At 46.6% G+C, this 8519-nt stretch overlaps 1 long non-coding RNA gene across 1 annotated transcript; it reads right to left on the bottom strand.

The window, feature by feature from the left end:
* Nucleotides 1-4158: 4158 nt before the first annotated feature.
* Nucleotides 4159-8092, bottom strand: LOC149344654 (uncharacterized). The gene is made up of 3 exons (XR_016283212.1): nucleotides 5896-8092; nucleotides 4768-4861; nucleotides 4159-4224 (listed from the first exon to the last, which is right to left on the bottom strand). It is a non-coding gene; the product is annotated as an uncharacterized LOC149344654 (long non-coding RNA).
* Between the last annotated feature and the right edge of the window lie 427 nt (nucleotides 8093-8519).

The raw sequence follows: 8519 nt of genomic DNA, 5'->3' as shown, positions 1-8519 counted from the left end.
TCACTCAGGTTTTTAGACCTGAGACTTGAGTTCACTAGAGGGCACGCCTGCTGGGCCTATGAGCCCAGAGCGGAGAAAGCGCCAATGCCCTTCCAATCAGCTCACTCTAAGCTGACCAAGAGGGCTATTGTGAACTTGTGCTTCACGAATGCCTTGAGGAAATCCTGTGTTCACAAAATGAATGTGAGCTTTCTTCGCCAGGCGGAACGGCTTGGCAACTCGGGTTACCCCTCGCACCTGTTGGTATCTGTTGCCAAGCAGATGAAAAAGCACCTGATGCAGGCTAGGCCCGAGCAGCAAGATGATGCACAGAAACAGAAAGAAAGGAGGCCGGTAGTAGCAATTCCGTATCTTCACAATATTTCCCATCGCCTGAAAGGCATAGGTCGAAAAGCTGGCGTGAATGTAGTGATGACTGCTCCTAATAAACTCAAAAGTCTGTGCAGACGAGTCAACTCCGATCCGACCAAAAAGAAGCAGGGATGCACGATAAAGCATCGAACCCCCTTTGTGGAGTGCACCGAAGGCCTTGTTTATTCGTTGCCAGTGACTTGCGGTAAACAGTACATTGGGCAGACTGGCAGGTGCATGAATGAAAGGCTGCTAGAACACAAAAATAATTTCGAGCAAGCTTGCAGGAACCTGGGAATCCATTGCAGAGATTGCCCTTCAACTAGTTGTGCACCGGTTTTCCAAAAATGCAAAGCTTTGGCTAATCACAAAGACCAGTTAGTCCGGGAAATAATCGAGGCAGCTTCGATAGCGAGTCTGCGCGACGATTGTGTCAGCACGCCGTCTGTTGCTTTGACTAAGAAAGAATTTGACATGTTAAAAATGTGATTATAAATATCTGTGATTATTTGTCTTATGCTTTTTTGTGGACGCTTGAACGATATGGTTGCGACGCATGTGTTTTTTGAGAGGGTGAAGAAGGTATAAGAAGCAATGTTTCTTCGAAATAAAAACCAGTTGTAAGTCAGCGCTTGTCTCTTGTCCCGATGTTTTGCGCTGTTCCATCAAGAATGAATAACCAACATGCCCAAGCTGCTGTCCTGGTTGTAATTATTTAGCGATTGGAGACGAATACTATGCAACAATTCTATGTATACGAATGCCCAGCACGTCACTACAAAGAACACACATAACCAAAAATTTGGTGTTTATACTCATTTAAGGTAATACTACTTCCCACGCAAGAACACGACAGCCATGTGTAAACTTTTTGCTTTCATAGTAATAAAATCTATCCAACGACAAGTTAGGCGCAGCATGCCTGCTCTTTATAAATATGCAATACTGACAATGTTTGACACTAGCATTTGGCATGAACGAGATAACTGTGATTACTTCGCACATTACGTGCCAGTCCATACTATTATGCACAATTTAGATTTGCAAATGTAATGTGTAATTCTCTCTGACTGCCACGTTAGTGCACTGCAAACCAATGAAGTTGCCTTGCATTTGCAATGTTCTCACTACTTTTATGCAACACTGATCACTTCAGTATATCTGCATCGTTCTGTTAGACGGCCACGGGATAGCTAGAATTAAGGCTATTTTATGTGATGGAAACCATTGACTAGACAACAAAGAAGAAAAGCCTCAACTACTGTCCTGGTGCTGGGACGTCTAATAAGAGCTCAGAAAGACTCGGTTTCAATACGCCAAACCCTCCGCATAATATTACCCTGTGCGAAAATACCCCACCCCACCCTAGCTTAATTTCTGTCCACATGCACCAAGGCTCACTGCACCTGTTATAAATATTGCCCTAAATATTGCAATCAAGCTGCCCGTGTATGCATAGGCTATCTGTGCATCGAGAAAGAAAGAAGTTGTTAGGAATGTTTCACACCAAAAACAGAAAAAAAGGCAGCCTGTTTCTCAGAAACAGCTAAGAGCATGAAATGGTGTGTCCAAAAAGATTAGGCTGCTTTGTACTTATTTATGACAACGAGAACTGTCAGAGCTGCGCTTTCAAAAATTCAGGAGCTTTGTGCACAAACGTAGCTTCCGTATGCACGTCTTGCACCACCAACGCTTCCGAATTGAAACGACCGATGAATATGCACAGGAAAAAGCAAATAGAGAGCGCTTGAATTTAAAAGAAAAGCTACCTTGCACAATCAGAAATTTCACGACAGAACCTTCCAAACAGTGACGTGTACTGGTTGCGGTATACCGAATATATACCTAGCAAATAAGTGTGCGCTTTGTTAACGAGCGGGATTCTGTGGCGGCAATGCTACAGCTCCAATTCCGAAAACCTAATGCTGCAGAAATTGAGTTTTCAAAATACGTGCGAATGCACGATACACTTCTGCACGCATTTAGAACTTTCAGTTGTGAAACACAGACAACGAATCTTGTGTATGCGTCTTCCTTGGCTGGTAAAAAAATTCTATAAGTCTCCAGTTTGCCTGTGTACTCCACAAATTCTAGGATCCCTGTCCGCTACATGTCAAATTTCACTGAAGCGAAAGTAATACAACCGACAGCTGATGATCTTCTAGGGCAACAGGATTTCAAAAGTTTTGAGAAGGGCAGTGGGAGTCCAATCCAGGTGGAGTAATGAAATTTGACTAGTAACAGACAGGGATCCTCCAATCTGTGGAGGACACCGGCAAATTGGAGACTTACGGAGGAATTTTTTTACCCGCCAAGGAACACGCATACACAAGAGAGAACCACAGAGGACTACGGCTTTTACCAGCCCTTGTCCTGTGCGGTTCTGTCTTGTGTATGCGTCTTTTTTGGCTGGTAAAAAAATTCTTCCATAAGTCTCCAATTTGCCTGTGTACTCAACAAACCGCAGGATCCCTGTCCACTACTAGTCAAATATTTCAACTCCACCTGGCTTGGACTCCCACCGCCCTTCTCTGTGGAGAAAGGGCGACAGCAGCTGGCAAAGGACAAGGTTAACTGCAGATCAACTGGGGAAGCATTATCCTGCACTGATTTTGACGGCAGGTTCACAAGACAAACAAAATCAACTCGAGGAGCGGGGTGCACATCATGCGACTGAATGTCAATGGCCAGTGAAAATGGCACCAGCACTGTGGAATGCACATGCAGAAAACGAGACGCATTTTTTTGTCAACTTTGAGTAGCAGTCTACTGCAATTTTAAAGAGCAAAGCTCTCAAGTATGGCAACACTGGCACTTTTTGTTTTACTGGGGTGAGGGTCGTCGTGAGGGTTGAAGTCCATATTTCTTTTCCATCCACTGTGTTAATTGCGAGCTATGTTTACCTAATAGGGGCTGGGCATCTAACATCACCGTTATTTCTTTGCAGCAGTTAAAACAATACAGCATACATTTTATAACATGCTTAACGAATTTTTGGGAGCAGCATGCTTTTACCCTTCTACTATTTGTTGCTACTGAATCAGTTTGGCGTTGACAAAAGATCTGTAATAAGGAGTAATTACTCATTGACATCCACTCGAGCACAGCCAAATGGCTACAAAGGAAAGCTATACAGCTTTCACAGAAACTTCGTAGTTAAAGATTCGTCCTGGTCCGGTGTTCGAACTCAGAACCACCACTTCACAGGAGCAGTCGCTCTATCAATTTGTCCAACCTGGACGGCAAGCTTATGGTAGGGCGAGAGCGAAGTGATCAATAACTCGAGTGGGAACTGTGTTGGTCCAATGTTTTAGGACCCCTAAAACATTGGACAAACTCAGTTCCCGCTTCATGTTACCTCTAAAACATTGGACAAACTGAGTTCCCGCTTCATGTTACAATACTGAGTGACATTTTGGTCTATACACCAGAAATACCGGTAAAGCATCATGATAGAACACAATGTTTTTTAAAGGGATAAAGGAATATGTTCGTCCTTTCAGAGGGCACATATGCATAAGAGGCAACATGTGTGAAATAGTCTCTGCACCTGAAGCAGTGTAAATTCCATTATGTTAACAGCAGCAGTCAAAAGCTTCATGAGAGACTATTTCATACAGATCATGTAATTACATTCATGTAATTCAGGATCAGATTCATGTGATTATACAGGGAGGTACTGCTGCTAAGTGCACGTAGAGCTCTGCATGCATTTCTAAACCCGGCTGTGAGCCTATGTCTACGAAATTTTTCTAAATAGGCAGGTAAGGTATCCATCACTGGAAAACAATACCTACCACAAACTGCTGAGGAGAGATAGCACAGCCAAAAGCTGGAAGCACGAATGGCCCAGTAGATACTGGCAGCTGGCAACTGCAAATAAATATGTCAGAGCAACTGTTGTCAGTGGCCGTAACAATGTCATGAATGACAAGAGAAGAAATTGTCTACTGCTTCATAAATTAGAATAAGGTAGTAACATAGGAACACAAAAAGCAATGAGAGGGCCCATGACAAAAGAAATGAACAGATTGTATGTGATGCACCGATATACATTTTTTCAGTAGATTTACATGACTGTCACACCCGCATAGAAAGATGAGCAGGCTGGAATACCACTATTTTTATGCATGATGAAAAGAGCGTAACTATTCGAATATAGCATGCACAGGATTTTATTACTACTAGGGTGCTTTGCAGCAGCACCGAAGGTATTTTTAAATTGAACGTAGCGACCAGTAGACCCGTCTGCTTTGCACAAATGATGAGAGGATGGAAAAGGCATGCATTCATTAGCAAGAAGCACGATATCTCACATCACAGCATGAAACGAAAATTGGTATTGCATTTAACAAATCTGCACAGAAATAAAAACTGCCTAGTGGCAATGCAAGTAAGAGCAAGGGAAAAAAATACCGAAGAAAACTGGTGAGTGTGGTGCAGGGAGGTCTGTGGGTAGGGTCTCGTGCCTGGGAATAGTTCCGAGCGCGGAGAATCGCCGGCAGCACAGCTGGTGGCAGTCAACCAAGAATAAATAAGAGAAAGTGAAAATCAATAACAAACCATCACCGATATAGCGAACGACTTGAAAGCGGGCCGCACAAACGAGGGATATAGCAAAAAGCTTGAAATCCTAAATAAGTGCGCAGTTGCATCCCAAACAGTTCTCAAAATCTGAAGGCGAGGAAGCATCGACACCTACACCTCAGGGCAGACGCAAGAACGATCTAACTTTGACATAATACTGTGTCAAATTCTGTTCCATGGGGAAGCACAGATAAAAATTTACAAATGACTAGGCAAGGGATATGCCCCAGCCTTTTACACGCGATCATTGTCCCCGAAAAAATTGTATGACAAATATTAAGGCGTAAGCACTAATCCGACGAGTACACACACTGAGCACTGTCTGTTGGCAGCTGGCCTAGCGCGAGTGCTCTGTCGCGCGGCACTGCCGCTCATCGTCATCTTCTAAGTAGCACAAATCAATCCGACGGGCACCAGCCGCGAGGCAACTCGACCGTTGTCAGTTCCCTTGTCTGTCCGCAGCTGGCCTAGCAAGAGCGCTCTCTAACGTGGCACTACACGCTCATCATCCTCTCCTACGTAGCACAAATCTATGCTATTGGAATGTAGTAAACTTTGTCTGTTGTTTTTCGCAGCGCTAGCAAGCGACCGCATAACTCTGTTGTGATAACTGGTGGCATTTTTATTTACCGCGGCACCCGAGTACTAAACGCAGATAGAGACTATGGAGCAACAGTTGCCATGCGGCCTATACGCCCGTTCTTTTCTGGTAAAGGCCGATTCACACGATTTTCCGTTCGCCCGCTGCCGCGGCCGACAGCGCGCCTCTCAATGTGGTGACGCATGAATACGTCGTGCGCGGGCCGCGGGCGAACGGACCGTCGTGTGAATCGGCGTTAACGCATTATAGCTGAGGCAACCGCACGCAGACAGCCTGCACTGCCATCCCTATATAGGCGCACACTAATAACGCGTGCGAATAGAGATCAGAAGTAAAGAAACGTACACGGGACTCACCGTTCAGACGGCTCATCAAGGCTTAGCAAAACCGCACATTCTTCTTCGTTGCCTCTCCAGATGACAAGAAGTCGTAGCGCTACCTTTCTTCAGGGCTTTACCCGTTCAAAATCACCAGTGTTGATAGGGCGTAATTCTCGTCGTTGGTTTCCAAAACACACTTGTGTTCTTCATACACGTCCACCGCACGAGCACTCAAACAATGCTACGAAAACCCAAATAACACAAAACGTGACGACGACGGCTGCAGTTTTGCTTCGTTGAAAAAACCTACAAATGCGCTTTTTTATTACTAATATTTGAATTGTGTTCGCAACAAAAACAAATTATATTTTTTCATTTTATTTCTTTATTAAATGCGAATACCAAAGCGCTTTTAGATACTTTTGCTGACATGTCGTTTGTAGAAGCTGCGATCCTGTGATCCCATCCCCGGGTGTCCTAGCAGACGACGGCGCAGACGACGCTGTTGACGGAATGCAATTTCGATTGACGGCAGCGAAAATCCCTTAAATGCGACAAAAAAGGCAAAGAAACGCACCGTATCGCAAACTGGTCCATATCAAGGATATGTTCGACGCGAGCGGTAGGACAAAGAGCAGCTGCGATGCATTACTCTACGCGACACTGGCATGGTCGACGGAGATCTACATGAAACAGAGCTTAAATGTGACCCGTACAAGCGGATTACTGTGATATCAACTGCGTTACGGAACTACGACGATACTTGCTTCACACTTTAGCTTGTATGCAACAGCGGCCCGCACTCGCCGCATCCTGTTCGAGTGTACTTTCACTAGCAAGAGCCCACATGCATGGAAGCCGACAGAAGCAACTGTCTTTTCGAGTTCAGATTGTTCCGAATAATACGAGCAGCTTACTTTAGCACGTACTCGAATTCAAGTTCTCAGCCTGTGTGTCACGTATGGTGACGATGGCGTCGAGGACGAGCTTAAGAATCGCCTTAACGTGGCCGCAACGCAGCCGGTATCCCAAGCATTCGTGCGCTAATTGTTGTTCACCTGTACTGCGAACGTGCGCTCAGTCGCAGGCCAGCCGCTAGCTGCTCGATTTGCCAGCCTTGCGAGTACAATTCGGAAGTTTCTGAGCCAATCTTTGAGCGAGCCGAGCTTTCAGCTATGACGCTGCTCGCGAGCGCGCCGCGCGACGAGCTTCGGCCTGTTCCCTGGCTGCCGTATTCGTAGCTAAGCCTAGGAGGTTTCACTTCGATGCCAGAGCTGAGAGCGCTTTGAAACTGGCTAGCGCTGAGGTGCTACTCATTGCATTGTAAGTACGTTTTATTGTGAACTATGTCTCGTAGTGAAATAAAGATATGTTCGGGTCCACCCGAACGGTGATGATGGCGTCGAGGACGAGCTTAAGAATCGCCGCAACGCCGCCGATATTCCATGCATACATGTGTGCTAAATTTGTTCACCTGTGCTGCAAACGTGGGCATAAAGGCTCGCTCAATCGCAGGCCAGTCGCTGCTCGATTTTCCAGCCTTGCGTGCGCGATTCGCAAGCTACGGAGCGAATCATTGAGCGAGCCGAGCTTTCGGCAACGACGGCGCCCGCGATCGCGCCGGGCGACGAACTGTGCGCTGCTCGCTGGCTGCCCTTGTCGTCGCTAAACCTAGCCGATTTCACATAGATGCTGTAGCTGAATGCGCTTCGAAACTGGCCAGCACTTAGGTGCTACCCTCGGCACCGTTTTACTCTGAACCCCGCGTCATAGGGAAATAAATATATGCTCGGTTTCTGCGACCCCTTCAGGAGCGGAGCTATAGCAGAGGCCAGGCGAACTCCAGAGCAGCAGCAAAGCGGCTATGGGAGGAAATTTGTATGGCTGTTATCGCTTCTACCAACAACTCGACATTGGCTAATGATACTCTATCCCAGAGCTTTGGTCGTGAACAAACAATACCAGTGCATTTTTCTGACGCCGGCATCCAGGCTGGCAGGCCGGCCCCGAGAAGCTAGCGCGCCCTTACGATTGTATGGCCGTAAGGGCGGAAGAGTAAAACAAGCACTGAACTCCCTTGGGGTATGCAGGAGTGGAAATGCCATTTTACTCTTTTGTCAAGAGGAGTGAACAGGACCTTTCACTCTTTCTCGTTTGTAGAGAGAGTAGATTGAGACCTGCAGGAGTAGCGAGGCTCTTTTACTCTTAATGCAGGAGTAGCAGTTCTTAGAGTGTACTTAAGCACCCGAACCCTCCCCCCCCTCGTCAACGGAAGTTTCACTGGGCACTTGAACACTGCTCAAGGCATCTTCTTGATTCAGCGCCGTTTCGACATGCAGGCCTTCCTGGCTTTACTCGCATCGCTGCTGTAAGCTGCGAAGTACAACCAGGCAGTGTCCTTGGCATCGTTTTCGATACCAAGCCCACCATATCATGATCATGGCTTCTCGCCCCCTTCCTACCGTGACCTCCCTCCAGCACAGCCCGACGATTTTCGTCCGGCATCATCGGCAACCGCATCACTACCCGACCGCTACTTAAGCAGCCCCCCCCCCCCCACCTCGTCAACCGAAGCTTCACTGTGCACGGGAACACTGCTCAAGGCATATTGATTCAGCACTCTTTCGACATGCAGGCCTTCCTGGCATTACTCGCATCAC

This window comes from Amblyomma mixtum, chromosome 5 (genome assembly GCF_055824585.1).
Source record: "Amblyomma mixtum isolate Tamu chromosome 5, ASM5582458v1, whole genome shotgun sequence".
In the NCBI taxonomy this organism is placed as follows: domain Eukaryota; kingdom Metazoa; phylum Arthropoda; class Arachnida; order Ixodida; family Ixodidae; genus Amblyomma; species Amblyomma mixtum.
Note: the sequence above shows the minus strand (reverse complement) of the source record. Positions and strands in the feature narration are given on the sequence as shown.